At 46.5% G+C, this 18,633-nt stretch overlaps 1 long non-coding RNA gene across 2 annotated transcripts; it reads right to left on the reverse strand.

Annotated features, from left to right (window-relative positions):
- Positions 1–941: 941 nt before the first annotated feature.
- Positions 942–11,932, reverse strand: LOC102141136 (uncharacterized). Of its 2 annotated transcripts, XR_281517.5 has the most exons (3): positions 11,755–11,932; positions 3,499–3,558; positions 942–2,334 (listed from the first exon to the last, which is right to left on the reverse strand). It is a non-coding gene; the product is annotated as an uncharacterized lncRNA (long non-coding RNA). The 2 variants fall into 2 exon arrangements; XR_012419422.1 differs by lacking the exon at positions 3,499–3,558.
- Positions 11,933–18,633: the final 6,701 nt, after the last annotated feature.

Consider the following 18,633-nt stretch of genomic DNA (forward strand, 5'->3'; position numbering starts at 1 on the left):
TGGGCTGCATTCCCAGATGATTAGGCGTTCTAAGTCACAGGATGAGATAGGAGGTCGGCACAAGATACAGGTCATAAAGACCTTGCTGATAAAACAGGCTGCAGAAGATGGCCAAAACCCACCAAAACCAAGATGGCGATGAGAGTGACCTCTGGTTATCCTCACTGCCACACTCCCACCAGCGCCATGACAGTTTACAAATGCCATGGCAACATCAGGAAGTTACGCTATATGGTCTAAAAGGGGACACATGAATAATCCACCTCTTGTTTAGCATGTCATCAAGAAATAACCATAAAAATGGGCAACCAGCGGCCCTGAGGGCTGTTCCGTCTATGGAGTAGCTATTCTTTATTCCTTTACTTTCTTAATCAACTTGCTTTCACTTTGTGGACTCGCCTCAAATTCTTGCAGGAGATCCAAGAACTCTATCTTGGGGTCGGGATCAGGGCCCCTTTCTGGTCACACCTCCACTGCCCAATGCCTCCTCACCACTGGCTTTCATGAAAAAGGCTTTGTCTTCGCCGGGCCAGGTCTTTTCATCCAGGCTCTGTTGGATGGCCAGTAACCTAACATGAACCTCTTCGGCAGCTTCTCCCCTGCCCTGAAGCCAGCAGGGGTGGGACACAGGTGACTGACTTGACTCCCTGTATCCTCTCAACCACCTCACTGCCACTCACCTCAAGAACACGACCTCCAGGTCTGCCAACCCTCCTGTCTGTCTCAGTCTCTGAGACATCTCGTTGCAGTCCCACTCCCCTGCCTTCCTCTCTTGACCCCTGCTCTGTGGCCACCTGACTAAAACCCAAAGTTTGAGAACCTGGTGGTGTCGCCGCTTCCTCCAGATGGCTGATGATCTTTATGTTCTGGATCGGGTCCCAATCCAGACCCCAAGAGAGGGTTGTTGGAGCTCACACAAGAAATAACTCAGGGAGAGTTCATAAAGTGAAAGTGAGTTTATTAAGAAAGTAAAGGAATAAAGAACGGCTGCTCTAAGTCACAGGATTCTAAGTCACAGGATGAGATAGGAGGTCAGCGCAAGATACAGATCACAAAGACCGTACTGGTAAGACAGGTTGCAATAAAGAAGCTGGCTAAATCAGAAGCTGGTGGCAGAACCTGGTGCTGCGCTGCTTACTCCAGATGGCTGATGTGGCATCTGTGGAATGCAAAGTCTCCCTGAGTCTTTTCCCCACGCCAGGCAGATTGCTTAAGTATCAGACTGCAGTCGCCAGAAGAAATCTAAATTTATTTTAAATGTTCATGTCAACAGTCATATTTGTAATGTTTTTCTCCTTAAAAAACATGGTGTACATATGGATGTTCGTCATTGCTATTTATACCTTTATGCCTGTCTTTATTAGCTAGGGTAAACCAGATCCCAGTAATAAATAAACCCCAAATTCAGTGGCATACCAAGGGACCAGGGGAGGTGGTGGTGTTACAGGAAGGGGGTCCCAATCCAGACCCCAAGAGAGGGTTCTTAGAACTCGCATAAGAAAGAACTCAGGGCGAGCCCATAAAATAGAAGTGAATTTGTTAAGAAAGTAAAGGGAAAATGATCCATAGAGCAGCCCCGAGGGCTGCTGGTTACCTATTTTTATGGTTATTTCTTGATTATATGCCAAACGAGTGGATTATTCATGCCTCCCATTTTTAGACCATATAGGGTAACTTTCTGATGTTGCCATGGCATTTGTAAACTGTCATGGCACTGGTGAGAGTGTAGCAGTGAGGACGACCAGTGGTCACTCTCGAAGCCATCTTGGTTTTGGCGGGTTTTAGCTGGCTTCTTTATTGCAGCCTGTTTTATCAGCAAGGTCTTTATGACCTGTATCTTGTGCCAACCTCCTATCTCATCCTGTGACTTAGAATGCCTTAACCATCTGGGAATGCAGCCCAGCAGGTCTCAGCCTCATTTTACCCAGCCCCTATTCAAGATGGAATCACTCTGGTTCAAACGCCTCTGACAGTGGGAGTTTTCTCCCTGGTAAGAAGGAATATTTTAACACTGGCATTATTTAGAATTGCTGGCATGTGGTGACAATAAAAAGCAGATTGACTTTTAGACCTTTTCATTACTGTTTTAAAATTCTCTACAGACAGTGTACCCCTTTATCACCTGCATCCACTTCCACTACCACCAGTGTCATTGGAACGTCACTGCCAAAGTGCTTACTAGCCAAAGCACAAAGTCTATTTGTGTTACATAACATTCCCAGTGGGTGCTTCTGCTTGGTGGGCTCCCCCACATGATGATCCAGGAATTCAGGCTCCTTCTTCTAGGACTCTTCTTCCTCTCTCCTTCTCCCAATCATCTGCATCCAGTAAGGCCTGAATAGGTCAGGGAGGAAGCCCAGACAATTAATTCATGGAAAGCCGGAGCCAGGAAGTTGCACACAGAACTTCTGCTCTTGTCTCTTTGGTTAGAACTCAGTCACATGGTCACACCCAGCTGCAAGGGAGGCTGGGAAATGTAGTCTATCTACATTTCATGTGCTATCACAAACATCCAAAAACATTAGTCTTTGCCACAATGTTTTAAATATTTCACAATAAAGAAATGTTAAATGTCCGTGTTAGACAAGAATGTGGATAAACTACCTTCTATGAGTCTTCTTTCTCTAGTATAGGAATTTTACCATGGGACAGATAGTCATGGTTCAAAGTCATGAAACAAATGATGTCAAATTTTATACTGTCCCAGTGACCAGAATGCTAAGTTCACAGAGCTTTCCACTGCCTCTTTCTCCTACTCAGATGCTTTCCCTTCTGTCTGAGTACATGCCTAGACTACATTTCCCAGTCTCCCTTGCAGCTAGGTATGGCCATATGACTCAATCCTTACCAATAGAACATGAAGGGAAGTGACATGTGCCACTTCCTGACCTGAGCCTTACAAGTTTCTGTGCCTGCTTCATGAGTTCTTTCCTCTTCCCATTGGCTGCAACCCTCTGTGCCCCAGCTTCCACTGTGCAGACAGGAATAGTATCCTAGGGCAGTGCAGTGATTCTCAAACTTGCAGAATCACTCAGAGGGCCTGTAAAGATACAGATGGCTGGGCCCCACACATAAAGTTCCTGATTCACTAGGCCCAGGATAGGGCTGGAGAGTTGACATTTCTAACAAGTTCCCAGGTGCTGCTGATGCTGCTGGTCCAGGGACCACCCCAGAAACTGCTGTCCTAAGGAATGATGGCATGCACTATGAAGAAACCTGGGTCTCTGAGTGGCCCCCTGGATCATAGCTGCCTTGACAACTTGGCAGCTCAGTTGAAAAAGAAGTAAACTTTTGTCTTCTTTAAGTCACTGCACTGCTGGGCATCTTTGTTACAGCACCTTAACCTTTTACCCACACTAACAGAGTTGGGATTCTGTCACTTGCAACTAAGAGTCCTGATCAATACAGACTCAAAGCTTAACTTCAGTAAGTTCCACCACCAAGAGAGTTTGCTTCTTTTTTCCTGCTTATCCCAAACCCCCAGTTTTTTCATCCTACCTTAGTATTGACCAGGATTCTGGAAGGAGATATGCATATGCACGAAGCCCTGGGAAGGAGCTGGAAAGTGGAGAATATTCCACTCTGTTACAATCTTTTCAAACATTAACATTATTATTATTATTATTATTTTTTTTTTTTTTTTTTTTTTTGAGACGGAGTCTCGCTCTGTCACCCAGGCTGGAGTGCAGTGGCCGGATCTCAGCTCACTGCAAGCTCCGCCTCCCGGGTTTACGCCATTCTCCGGCCTCAGCCTCCCAAGTAGCTGGGACTACAGGCGCCCGCCACCTCACCCGGCTAGTTTTTTGTATTTCTTAATAGAGATGGGGTTTCACCGTGTTAGCCAGGATGGTCTCGATCTCCTGACCTCGTGATCCGCCCGTCTCGGCCTCCCAAAGTGCTGGGATTACAGGCTTGAGCCACCGCGCCTGGCCACATTATTATTATTATTATCTCAACTACTTGCCTGAGTCCCTTGAACACAGGCCCGGCTCTGAAATGTAGTTGCCATGGGGTCTGGAAACAGCCCAGACACCCATTCCTCATTGGTGGGTACCTCTTGTGCTGTTTTCCTGGGTCTAGGTGAACACTCACACTGTGCAGGTAAAGCAGGGTGCAAATGCAGGATATGGGGACTCGTGTGGCTCAAGCTCTACCTTGGAATGTGTAGCTTAAAGCCCTGGAGATCAAGCTTGGTAGCGGGAGAGGAGGTGGGGGGAAGGTTCCATGACCCTGTGAGAAGAGGACTCACAATGTCTTCAGGGCTCTGTTTCCTGAGGTTAATGGGCCCTCAGCAAAGCACTTTAGAGGGTGTTTCTGTATTTCTCTTGCCTACTCCTTTACCATGTATAGGTGGGCCACAAAGGGGTCCATGTAGAATAGTGTTTTTCCTATGGTCATTTAGCAAGTCTGGGACAGAGTCCATTTGAGAACCAGGCCTCCTGTCTCCCAGCCCAAGGATTTAAACAATTATCCCATCCTCGTTTGGAAAGCAGCCATGTCCCCAATTGGAATATGGGCTCTGGCCTTTGGAGGACCAGAGAGAGCCTAGCAATGGCCTCTTCCTTTCTGGACTAGACTCAAACTTTCCCCAGCCTCCTGGAACATGCCACAGAGCCCCACACCAGCCCCATGTGGTCTTGGTCAAGATTCATACTCTTCCAGCACCAGTCTCTGAATTTCATAGGGTGCTTCATAGCAAATAACAGGAAACCCCACCCAAACTAGTTTGAACAGTAGGAGATGAACTGCCTACAATGTTTTGTTATGTTTTGAGGGTTAAAAAGTTACCTATTGGGTACAATGGCCTACAATGTTAATGGAGTCCAGCAGTGGAGTAAAATTCAGGTCTGGTTTGATCAGGGGCTGCAATTCTTTCAGCTCTTTCCTCCTCTGTGTGTTAGCAATAATTTCAGGCTGGCTTCTGTGTTGTGCAGAGTTCCAGCCTCAGCTCTTTACACCATAGCCTTCAGAAGGATCAGGAGACAAAGGATTCCCAAATTCCTAGCTCAGGTCCTAAGCCTCCTGCTTAAACCAGTCCCTGGGGCCAGGGGTTTGACAAGTACTGACCGGTTTGGGCCTGGCTTTCCTGACCCAATTATTATGGCCAGTGAGGGGAGGGTGCTCTCAGTGAGAAGTGTTTTTCAACACTGATGTGACTGGCATCTTCGGTGAGACAATTTTTTATTTTGCCAAATTATCTTGTACATCCCAGAACATTACAATCCCTGGTCACCCCACCCCCAACTAAGTGCCAATAGTGCCCTCCAGGCACCTTGATAATAGGCTTGCCCTCACTCTACTACAAATGCTGTCCAACCCACCCTCAGCAGGGGGTGGGGAGTGGGTAGTACTACTTCAGAAGAGAATCTCTAGGATCAGTTAGTCCCAGCCCTGGAGCTGGGGGTAGGGCTAATCTCACTGAAATCCAGAACTACTAAGCAAGATGGACAGGTAAAAGGAATTTTGGGGCTGGGTGCGGTAGCTTATGCCTGTAATCCCAACACTTTGGGAGGCCGAGATGGGAAGATCACAAGGTCAGGAGATTGAGACAATCTTGGCTAACATGGTGAAATCCCATCTCTACCAAAAATACAAAAAATTAGCTGGGAGTGGTGGCACACGCCCGTAGTCCCAGCTATTTGGGAGGTGGAGGCAGGAGAATCACTTGAACCCGGAAGGCAGAGGTTGCAGTGAGCTGAGATCGCGCCACTGCACTCCAGCCTGTGCTACAGAGCGAGACTCCATCTCAAAAAAAAAAAAAAAAAAAAAAAAAGGAATTTTGGGGAGATAACCCCTGATTCTGCAACCATCTTCTACTCTGAATAAAGAGGGGATCCATCCTTGCCAGTCCTCCCCATCTCTGCTTCTAGGTCTGGATTGTCTTGGTGATTTCTGGTGACCTTATGCCATTGTTTTTTCAGGCTTAGAAGCCCTAATTCATTACTCTATGAATCATACCTGTTCTCATGTGACAAGTGGCTCTGTGACTGGGCCACCACTTCTGAGAGGATCTCAGCCTCATCCCTGGGTTTGTCTGCTATCCTGCTACTTCCAGTTGACCAGACACAAGCAGCCCATCCTAGGTTTACCAATCATAAATACAGACCCAGCCTCTCCATCTGAGTCTGCAGGGCAAGGCACAGACACATTCCTATCCTCACAGAAGCTGAGGACTTCATGGAGTTCTCATTCCCTTCCTGCTATTGTCATAAATGGGCAAAGTGAGACCAGAAGAGAGAGCAGACTTACTTAAGGACACATGACTAGGGACAGAAAGGTAGAAGTGGGAGATGATCAGGGAGGAGGCAGTGGAGAAAGTAATGGATGGGAAGTCAGCAGACTTTCTACTGGACGGCTCCACCTAGATATCCACCAGAGTCTCAAACTCAACCTGCTGAAACCCAGATTCCATGGGGGCAGGAGCTGCAGCTGTCCTGTTTACCACTGCGTCACCAGCTTCCAGCATTCTGCTTGACATAGAAAGGTACACAATATATATTTATGAAATGAATGAATGAATGAGCCAACTTCCCCTTCTTTGTTCTCCCAGCACTTGCCCAACCCTCTATCTCCATTACCCTCTGCATCCAGATGGTCATCAAGATCTGGTTATTTTTCCTTAAAAAGCTCTTGAATATTGCCTCCCCTATCACACACTTTATTCCTGTAAACATCCCCTGTATGAGTTATTTATTACTGCATACAAAACAAACCACCTCAAAACTTAGTGGATTAAAACAATTACTTATTTAGCTCATAATTCTGAAGTTGGCAATTTGGTATGGGCTCAGCAGGGTGGTTCTTCTGGTCTCAGCTGGGCGGTCTCATACATCTGCAGCCAGCTGTTGGCTGGGTAGCAGCTTTGCCTTTCTTAGCTGGGCTCGCTCACGTCACAGGGACTTAGGTGGGATGGCTCAGATCTGCTCCATGTGTCTCTTACCATCCAGCAGAATGGCACTGGCTCATTTACAGAGTGGCTGGACAGAGTTCCAGAAGACAGAGGGAAAGTCTGCAAGGTCTCTTTTGAGGCCTAGGCCTGGTACTGGCCTAAGAAATTTATAAGTCCTGCCCAGATTCAAGGAGCAGAGAAACAGATTTCCCTTTGTGATGGGGCGTGAATATAAGGAATAAATAATGACAGCCATTTTTGCAATTTAGCATCAACCCTATTCCAGACCATCCCAGTGTTTTATCAGTTGGCTTTCTAGCTGGTCTTGCAATCTCACTATAGTCCCTCCCATCCCACCTGTCATGTATATGCAGTTTCCCAAGTGTTATGGTCTCTTCATTACTAGGTCTTTATACATGCGATGTTCCCTGTGCCTGGTACTCTCTCCTGCCTTACCTTCCCCAACTTCCAGCCTGGATTGCCTCCTCCCTCTGCTCCCATAGCAGCCAGTACTATCACCACCATTGCCATAAGGGGCCTCTGTTGGTTTTGCCTTCCCAGTATATTTTCCCTTTTCTTTGAGGGACAGTCCCCCAATTTTCCTTTGGGAGGCCTTCCACATCAGTCCCCATGGTTCAAAGGAGGCTGATTAAAGCACCTCAGATGCAGACGCCAATATGTGACCAGGCCTGGTCAATCAAAATTATAGTGATTGGTTCAGGGATAGTCATGTGACCCCATTCCAGCCAATGAGAGTCAACCTCAAGACTGTTTCTGGAACAATTGGGAAAGAGGTATGATCTTTTGACTCAAGTTGCCAGACTAGTAGCGGATAAGCCTGGAATCTCTGTGGGCTATCTTTGTCACCATGAGATGAGACCCTGTCTGAAAAGTGAACCCACACATACCCCAGAGAATAAGAGAAACAAATTTCAGGGAATATGGTTTGAGAAGCTGGATCCAGCCATGCCTAAAGCCTTACATTTCTGAAATTTTTATTATGTGAACCAATAAATTCCTCTTATTAAACTAATTTGAGTTGGATTCCTATCTCTTCAATTAAGAGTCTTGACAAATATAATTATATGTGGTAATATAATTACCTATCGATTCTTGGCTTTTCTATTGGGCATTCTCCCTAGAAGCTGAGTGGATTTCTGGTTCATCTCTGTATCCCTGGACCCCAGCACAGAACCTGGGATATAGTAGGTATTTAATACATGCCTGTTGAACGGTGATTGAGACCACTGTAGCCCTGATTCTGCCTCTAGTTTGTGACCTTGAGCATCCATTTCTCCTTTCTGAGCTTAGTTTCCAACTCTGAATATGGGAATGATCCTTCTTGCCCTGTCTTGTTGAGGGCTGTAATAAGGACCAGATGAGCCCAGGCTTATGAAAGTACTTGACAAACTCTAAAGCTTTGTATACATGCAAACTATAATTCTATTTTCAATGATGTACATTTTGTCCTAATTTCACCAGCCCCCAATAAATTGTAAGTTCTTGGGGACACAAAACAGCCAGTACATTGGAAGAACAAAAGGAAAATCTGAGAAACTCAATCTCAACCATCCTTAGAACTGTCTCCATGCAATATAGACTTGTTGCACCTGCAGATAAAATGAGGAAGATTGGCACCTGGTGCCCAGTACCTCCCTCCCTCCTACTACCTGCACAAATCAGAGGATGCTGGACAAGAGGTCCCAGCGTCTCTTTAATTTGAGTCATTGCAAGTGACATAATGGGGCAGAGTCTGGCTTGCTATTCTCTGAACTATCTCCTCTTTCCTCCTGAGCACCCAGAAAAAACCACATCTCCCAGCCAGGTGACTGAGGTCTGGCCATGGGATGTGATTCCAGACCTGGATCCTTACAATCTTTCAGACTCCATCTCTGTCGTAATCTTCTGGGCACATGCAGAGAATCCGGTAGAGGACTCCAAGGCTCTAGAACATGATTCCTAACCTTTCTTTATGAACCTAGGGCCCCTTGAGCAGCTGGTAGAGTCTATGATATCCTTCTCAGTTAATACCTTTAAATGCATAAAATACATGGAATTACAAAGGCAACAAATTATTAAAATGTAGTAACCAAAATGTAAAAAGTATGTGATATAGTGATTCCTTATTAACACATGAAACAATAAGATCTAGTCTAATTACCATAATTTCAATGTCATGATAGTATAAACAGTATTTAAAGTTATCTGTAATAACATCAATATAATATGAAAATATCTATGATTTCTATTGGCAACAAATAGGTACTGCTAATACCACTTTGTTATCTAGATTCATAATGGAAAGAAATGTTAAATGTCAGAGGTTAGTGTAAATAAAGATGCAATTATTTTCTCTTTCAAGTTCATGAATTCCTGAATTCCATCCATAGATCCCTTGGGGGCCTGTTGTCTCCAGAAGAGGAATTTCAGCTTTAGGACATGGAAGATCACAAGAAAGGAGCCTGGATCCCCAGATGACCACGTGGAACAGAGATCCCTCCAACACATAATTACCCTGGAGGAAAAGACTGTTTTTTTCCCAGAGCATTGAGACCCTGGGACCAGGCCTGAACCCAGCTGGGTGACCCTGAGCAAGTCACCAAATCTTTGGAAACTCCATATCCTCATAGACTACATTCCCTGCTGTGGTCTGAATGTTTGTGTCCCCCCAAAATTCGTATGTTGAAACATAATCTGGTATTAAAAGATGGGGCCTTTGGGGGTTGAATGAGATTAGTGCCCTTATAAAAAAGGCTTGAGGGAGCTTGTTAGCCCTTTGCCCTTCCCCCATGTGAGAACACATAGAAGTTGCCATCATTCAGGAGAAACGGGCCGTCACCAAATACTGAATCTGCTGGAACCTTGATCTTGGACTTGCCAACCTCCAGAACTGTAAGAAATAAATTTCTGTTGCTTATCAATTACCTAGCATAAGGTATTTTTGTTAGAGCAGCCTGAATAGACTATGACAATCCTACTTTTGTAGGACCATCATGAGAGATAACAGCTCTGAATGCTTATACACTTTGTGGTAATTTATATCTGGAGTCTCCAAACATGGGCCAGTAAACTGTACTAAAAATAAGGGCAACCTAGTGAATTCTCTTCAGTTAAATGGATTCCATCTGAAGGACTGTCCTTTACTCTGAGATTATGACCTTCCTAATTCCAGGGGTTATGAAATTCATTCTTTTATAAAATGAAGGTGATTATAAACAGCACTTGCAGATTTTTTCCCATTGTTCTCACTTTGCAATTGGAGTTGCCATTCTTATTTGGATTCACAAATATTTTGAAGTATTGGCCAGGCATGGTGGCTCACGCCTGTAATCCCAACACTTTGGGAGGCTGAGGCGGGTGGAACACTTTAGGCCAGGAGTTCAAGACCAGCCTGGTCAACATGGCAAAACCCCATCTCTACTAAAAATACAAAAAAAAATTAGCTGGGTGTGGTGGCGGGCACCTGTAATCCCAGCTCCTGAGGAGGCTGAGGCATGAGATTGCTTGAACCTGGGAGGTGAAGGTTACAGTGAGCTGAGATTGTGCCGCTGCACTCCAGCCTGGGTGACAGAGTGAGACCCTGTCTCAAAAAATAAATAAATAAATAAAAATAAATTTTAAAACATTGAAGTATTATGAAAACCCAGAAGTATGTGGATCATTGCTTTCTACCACCCCAAAAACATTAATTTGTATTCTCACTCAAAAGTAATAAAGCTTAGAGAGGATTTCGTTCCTGACCTGGCACAATTTTGAATAATAATAGTTAAGATGTATTGAGTTAAGATGTATTGAGGGTTTCAGTGTGCCCCAAGCTGATCTATATATTTCATGTGTCTAACTGGTTTATTGAATAATCTGAACATGATGAGGGATACACAAAAATGAATTTAGCTTTTCTTCAACCATTGCCTTTCCAATACATTCAATGAAATCTCTCCTTTTTGCCCATGCCTTTCTGTCCAGTTTCAACATCCAATCATATCATATTTTACACTTTCCCTGAATCAAGCTTGGCCCTTCACCTCAAGAATGTTATTTAACAGTCAAGTAGCCTAACTATGTGCACCTTACAAGGCTATGAGGTAGGTACTATTACTAATGGCATCTTACATCCACTAAGGCCCAGAGAGGTGAGGTAGCTTTTCCAAGATCACACAGCTAGTGAGTTTTAGGCACAGGATTCAAATACAGGCTGTCTGGTTCCAGAAACTTGCCCTTAACATTTATTCATAATCTTCTGCTTTATGTAGGCTGAGGGGGCTTTTCAGAGAAGGAAAGCTTTCTTCCACATCCTGAAGAAAGTCCTGCAGGGGGTGGGCACAGTGACTCACGCCTGTAATTCCAGCACTTTGGAAGCCTGAGGCAGTGGACTGCTTGAGCTTAGGCGTTCGAGACCAGCCTGGGCAACGTGGCGAAACCCCATCTCTACAAAAAATACAAAAATTAGCCAGGCGTGGTGGCTCGCACCTATAGTCCCAGCTACTTGGGGGGCTGAGGTGGGAGGATAGCTTGAGCTCAGGAGGCAGAGGTTGCAGAGCCAAGATCGTACCACTGTACTCCAGCCTGGGTGACAGAGTGAGACCCCTATCTCCGGAAAAAAAAAAAAAAAAAAAAAAAAAAAGTCCTGCAGGCATGATACGGTGGTATTTGACACCTCTTGTCCGTTCTTGACTTTGGGGCTTTGGCTGTAAATCTGAGACAACAGGAAAAGTCCCATTTAAGAGTCTCTTACATGTGTGTCATTTAACTTAATCCTCAAGACAGCCCTATATGGGAAGTGTATTAAACAGGGTAATGCTAGTTGCTATAGCAAACAGCCCCCAAGATCTAGTGGCTTAACACAATAGCAGTTTATCTCTTACCTAATATTGCAAGGCAGGTGCTTGTTCCTGGTTGGAGAGCAGATTTCCTTTACGTGGTGATCCGGGTGACTTCCATGTTGCAGCTTTGCCATCCTGCAGGGCTTTGGGGTTCTCTGTATCTAGACAGACAGGGATGGAGAAGCTCACCTGCTTCCTCAAGGCCCTGCCTGGAAGTGACACTCACCACTCCTGTTCACATTCCATTGGTGGAGACTAGTCACATGGTCATACCTAGATGCCAGGGATGCTGGGAAATGTAGTCTCCAGTGGGGCAAATGTCTTCCGGAGACAATTCCACACTATGGAGTCTTTTCCAGAGTTAGTGCACAAAGTCCTTTTACTAATCTGTTTAACCAGCTTGCCAGGCTAACCAGTGCTCTCCATGCTGTCTGAATGCAACGCTACTGCCTCAGGCACATTGAATGCTTATGGCTAGTAAGCCATTCTCTAGGCCCCTGGGGCTCTTGGCTGTAGAAGGGCATGCTTGCCAACAGTCCGCTGGGTGTGTTCCCAAATCAGTTTGCAGAAGGCACACTTAATATTGTAACAATGTAACTGAATTAGATATTCCATAAACTGATGAAATATGAGTGCAAAAGGAAGAGATTTGTTTTTCTGAAAACTCAATGAAGACTCGTTGCTAAAAAGAATACTGTCAAATTAGGTGTGGAAGAACCAACTACAAAACATCTGGAAAAAAAAATAACCACAAGAATCTAGAGGGATTCTGCACTCCAGTTGCTATACAAATGTCTGCAAGGTCCTTGCCCCACTTTAAAGAAACCAGAATTGACCGGGGACAGTGGCTCATGCCTGTAATCCCAGCACTTTGAGAGGAATTACAGGTATGAGCCACTGTGCCCAGCGCCTGTGGGACTTTCTTCAGGACATTATACCAGCTTTCCTTCCCTCAAAAGCCTCCTTAGCCTATATAAAGCGAAGATTATGAATAAATGTTAAGGGCAGGTTTCTGGAACCAGACAGCCTATATTTGAATCAAGCAATCCTCCTGCCTCGGACTCTCAAGTATCTGGGAAAATAGGCGCACACCATGGCACCTGGCTTGAAATTTCAGCTTAATTCAATTTTAATTAATTTAACTATAAATGGCCACATATGGTTACTGGCTAAGGCATTGCATAGGGAAGCTCTCTGTTACACTAACATTAGCACATGTATTTCTTCACGTCTCAGACTCTTTATCCCTTTGCCTTGACTCTTTCTAGCCCATGATGTCTTCTGCAATGCAAGTCCTGCCCCCTTTGATTCAGACAGACAGCTCTTGATTCCAATATATTATGCTGGCTGGGAAAGGGAGGGTGGTCCTTGGCAGGAGGAAAAGGGACAGGCCTCTGTCTGTAGCAGCTGGGCTCAAATTGCCACACGGCAGCAACTGCCACCTGTAACAGCACCATGCGAAGCTTCTCACCGGCAGGGAGGGGCCACCGTCAAGAGCAAGAGCTCAGCAGCTGGCTCCCCCTCTCTTTGCAATTGTGACTTTGAAAAAAATCTCTGCATCCTTCTGAGCCTCAATTTCCTCATCTATAGGGTGGAATTAACAATGCCTACTGTTGTTCTGAGGATTAAATGAAGTGAGGCCTGCTTTGTGCTTGGATCATACTAACTACTCAATCAATGTTCTTATTTACTCTAACTCTCAGAGTCACCGCCTACTCAGACCAAATAAACAGCAGGGGAAAAAATAGGGTGGGATGGACAGAGAGAAAGATTCTTTTAAAAAGTGTTTTATTGGCCAGGTGCAGTGGCTCACACCTGTAATCCCAGCAGTTTGGGAGGCTGAGGAGGGTGGATCACCTGAGGTCAGGTGTTCAAGATCAGCCTGGCCAACATGGCGAAACCCCATCTCTACTAACACTACAAAAAAATTAGCCGTGCGTGGTGGTGCGTGCCTGTAGTCCCAGCTACTCGGGAGGCTGAGGCAGGAGAACTGCTTGAATCTGGGAGGCGGGGGTTGCAGTGAGCTGAGATTGTGCCATTGCACTCCAGCCTGGGCAACAAGAACAAAACTCCACCTCAAAAAAAAAAAAAAAAAGTTTTATTGTGAAAATTCTCAAATATACATGAAAGTAGAGATAATGGTTTAGCAAACCTCTATACTCCTATCAGTTAGATTTTCAAATCTAAAACAAACCACAGCAAAGGTTTTTTTTGTTTTTTGAGGCAGAGTCTCACTCTGTCACTCAGGCTGAAGTGCAGTGGCTGATGGACCAACCTCCCCAGGCTCAAGTGATGTGATCATGGCTCACTGCAGCCTCGACCTCCCAGGCTCAAGTGATCCCCCCACCTCAGCCTCCCGAGTAGCTGGGACTACAGGTGTGCACCACCATGCCCAGTTAATTTTTTTTTTGTATTTTTTGTAGAGACAAGGTTTCGTTGTGTGACCCAGGCTGGTCTTGAACTCCTGGGTTCAAGTGATCTACTCACCTCAGCCTCCCAAAGTGCTGGGATTACAGGCATGAGCCACCGCACCCGGCCCAGAGTAAGGGTTTTAATAACTCCGTTAACTCAAAGATATGGATCCTCATGAGGCTGAAGAACAAACTCTCAATGGCTCCAACTAAATGGTCACAAACACATATTAGGACTTCTCTGAGCAGCCCTGCCTAAAACCCATCAGAGAGAGAGTCTTGTTCAGACAGTTGTCATTTGTTCCCCAAATAATATCCTCATTGGCCTGGGAGCAATGGCTCCCCCTGCTGGGTTTGGCTATGGTGTTTTCTGATGATACTCAAGGTTCCATCTCTCTGGATCCCCCAAACCGTATGTTTTGTCTTTCAGTGCCCAGAAAATTATGAGAGACCCCAAATTCCTACCAGCAACGGTGCTTAAATCAGCAAGAGACAGCTTTTAATTTCTGGTCATCTAGATCCCTGAATGATAATCAGGCTACAGAAAGGCCACAGCTGCCACCTCTAAGGAGCTGGCACCTACTGTCCCCTGAGGTTAAAATAATCAATTCTTTCAGGAGAGAGACAAGAGAGAGATCTTATTAGGGAATGTGCCAGGTCTTCTGGCTTTCTGGAAAATTACTGGGCTATAGTCTAATTATAAAAAATCAATCCCTTCAGATCCCAGTAGTCCTGGGGAATAGGTAGTGTGGAAAAGGGCAAAGAAGAAATTAATTGGGTGGAGGGCAGTACTAACTTTTGCTGGGCATACTCTGTGCTGAGCAGTTCTTCACACACTCCATTTAATGCTTATGGGAACACTGTCAGGCAGACATTCCTACCCCAGGTCACAGACAAGGAAACTGAGGCTCAGAGAGGTGAAGTTACTTGCCCAAGACAGAACCAAGGTCTAGCTAACTCTGACACCCATGTTCTTCCTTGCCACTGCCCTACCCTGTGTGGCCTTAGGTGAGTCTCTCTCTCTCTCCTTCTGAGCCTCAGTTTCCTCTCCCTGAGATGGGAATGGCCTGACTGGCTCACAAAGGCTTCAGAAGGATCTAGACTCCTAAGTGCTTAAAAGCATGCTCAGCGCCCAGCCTGGGACTGGGATTGCCTTTTTTGTCATCCTCAAAGCTGACAACCTTGGAGCTCTGAAAGAAGAAAATCCAAGGCCCCATTGAGGGACGCAGGTGTGCCTCTGGTGCGATGGGACAGAGGAAAATCACTGGGTTCCCTTAGGTCTTCAAAGGAGGAAGGAGGGGAGGAGGCAGAGAGGTAAGATGAAGAGGGAGATGTTTCAGGTGTTGCTGTTTTTGGTGACTGCTCAGCTGACAGCTTTCCAACCTGAGAAATACACATACTCAAAGTCTAACCTCCTCTGGCTTAAAATAGAGCCACTGAACCAAAAATGCCAAGTACAGGGCAGAGTCACCTGCCTGATGGGGCCAGACACATCCCCCATGGCCCCAGTAACACCCACCCCCAGCGGGCACACCTAAGCGCCTCTCAGCTGTGCATCATGGGACCCTCACAACAGTGGGGGAGCACAGCCAGCCACAGATCCTCGGCCCCATCCCGGAGACAAGGAAAGTGAGAACCATAGAGGCAATGGGAGGGGGATAAAGCTAGCAGCACCTGGCCTGACAAGGATCATGACCTGGGGAGCCAGACAGCCCTGAGTTCAATCCTGGCTCAGCCACAGCCTGGCTGGGAGGACTTGGCAGGTTAAGTATCTCTTGGCAGGTTAAGTGCCTCTGTGTCCTGGGCTGTAAGGTGAGAGTCCCGTGAGAGATGTCTGTGACTATGCCTAGCACAGGCAGAGTGTTTGGCCCTGCCCCTGCTTATGGAAAAAGAATTTTCGACATCTGCACACAGACAGTTGTGAAAAAGGAGGAGAAGCAGCTACTGGCTAAGGGGCACCTGGATAGTAGCACAAAACAGCTTCTATAATCCTCAACATGGTCCTATGGGGTGAGCGTCATTACTACCCCCATTTCTCAGATGGGAAAACCAAGGCACAGGGAAGTACAAGTGTTCTGTTTATGGACACCCAGTGGTATGGTTTAGCTCTGTGTTCCCACCCAAATTGTATCTCCAATTGTAATCCCCGTGTGTTGAAGGAAGGACTTGGTGGGAAGTGATTGAATCATGGAGGCGGTTTTCCCCATGCTATTCTCGTGATAGTGAGGTGAGTTCTCACGAGATCTGATGGTTTAAAAGTGTTTGGCAGTCCGCCCCCTTCTCTCTCTCTCCCACTGCTATGTAAGACATAGCTTGCTTCCTTTTTGTCTGTGCCATGATTGTAAGTTTCCTGAGGCCTCCCCAGGCATGCAGAACTGTGAGTCAATGAAACCTCTTTCCTTTATAAATTACCCAGCCTCAGGTAGTTCTTCATGGCAGTGTGACAACGGACTAATACACCCAGCTGGGAGTGGAGGAATTCAAACTCAGGTCTTATTGACTCCAGGTGTGTCCACAACCAGGCCCTCATTAACTCTCCCCTGAGTGGGCCCTGCCCTTCCCCCGAAGATCAGGCCATTCCCCGCATCCCACTGTCTCCACAAACTCTTTTTGGGCTCTTGTTGGGCTGTGGGTCCTTGGAGCCCCACTCACTCTGACTCTGAGACTTTAGCCCAGGTTTCTGCTCCTCTGAAGTCTGAGCAGAAATTGGAATGTTAAACTTGCTGATGCCGTTGCTAAAAATCAGGCTGAGGTAGTGGCACCAGCACCCTGTTTCCGGCCCACTGAGCTTCATCCTGCTTCTCGGGAGAAGAAGGGATCCAAGGCCCTCTCTACCAGGTACTGGGGCCCAATTCTGCCTGGGAACTGAGTCGGACAGGCACCGGGTCGGACATCCCTACAGGCCCCAGGCATCTGATCACTTGTGATATCTGTAACGGTGGCTCACACTTCTAGACAAATCCTCAGGGCCAAGCTCAGCTCTCCGGCTCCACATCTACTGGTTCATTTAATCCTCACACCCACTGTATTAGTTCCCTGTTGCCGCTGCAATAAGTTATTACAAACTTGGTGGCTTAACACAAATGTATTATTGTCTTGTTCTGTAGGGTGGAGGGCTACACAGGTCTCGCTGGGCTCAAATCGAGGCACTGGCAGGACTGAGTTCCTTTCTAGAGGCTTCCATATGGAAGTATAGCCTCCTCTGGGACCTGGAGGGCCTAGGCTGCAGGCTGGGCCTCAGGGGCTTAACATATGTCAGTGACTTAATACAACAGGACAGAAGCTCAAAACCCGGGCTCCTGATTGGGGGTTGGGGGACGACCTTGCAATGTGTCATTCAGCCCCACAGTTTTCCCGTCTTGTGGGCTCCCTCTCATCTAAAGACTAGGTCTCGGCATTCAGCCTTCCAGTGGGGAAAAGAGACAGAGCACGTGTGGGGCAGGGTTTTATGGGCCAGGCCTGGAAGTGGCATACGTCCCTTCTGCCCATGTTCCATGAGCTAAGGCTTGGTTACATAGACCCCGCTAAGTGCAAGAAAGGCTGGGCAATGTGGTCAGCTGCGTGTCCAACTCCACCTCCCCAGTGCATCCCGGGTCCCCCCATTTCTCTCCATCTTCACACATTTGGACTACACTAGCCTTCGAACTGGCCTCCACTCCTAGCCACCATCCCTTTTCCCCATGACAGCCAGAGGCTGTTTAAAAAATATAAATCAGATCATTGTGGTGGTGTTGCGTGTGTGTGTTTGTGTGTGTGTTTGTGTGCCTGTGTTTGTAATGCAGCCTTTCCATGGCTTTCAATAAACCCACATAAGGGCTTGTAAGACCCTGTGTGAAGTTGCCTCTTTGTCTTCCTTCTGCTCCGCCAAAGTATCTGCACCCCAATTCTCTGGCTCCAGCGACGCTGGCTTCCCTGCAGTTCTGGCTGCCAAGCCATGCTCAGTTCTGTTTTTAAGCACCACCTTAGGTGGTGGGGTTCACCTTCCCCAAGAAACTATCCCCTTTCCTTCTTTATCACTCTTGTCTTAAATTAGTTTTTTGTTTGTTTGTTTGTTAGCTGGCCCTCCTTACTAGGACTTCACCTTTACTTACAACAGGAATGTTGTTTGCACCAGTAGGTGCTTGGTAAATATTTGTCTGAGGATTGACTGACGGAAGGAAGGAAGGAAGGAAGGAGAGAAGGGAGGAAGGAATGAAAGGAAGGGAGGAAGGAATGGAAGGAAGGGAGGGAGGAATGAAAGGAGGGGGGAAGGAGGCGAGGGAGGGAGGAATGAATGAAAGTAAGAGAGGAAGGAAGGAAAGAAGGGAAGAAGGAAGGAAAGAAGGGAGGAAGGAAGGAATGGAAGGGAGGAAGGGAGGGAGGAAGGGAGGGAGGGAGGAAGGGAGGAATGAAGGAAGGAAGGAGGGAAGGAAGGAAGGAAGACTGGCACAAGGTCACAACATGAGTTAGCGGCGGGAACAGGATTTCTGCAGGCCCGGGGATTTGGACCTTTGCTTCAGATCTCACTATT

The sequence above is a fragment of the Macaca fascicularis genome, chromosome 10 (genome assembly GCF_037993035.2).
Source record: "Macaca fascicularis isolate 582-1 chromosome 10, T2T-MFA8v1.1".
Taxonomy (NCBI): Eukaryota; Metazoa; Chordata; class Mammalia; order Primates; family Cercopithecidae; genus Macaca; species Macaca fascicularis.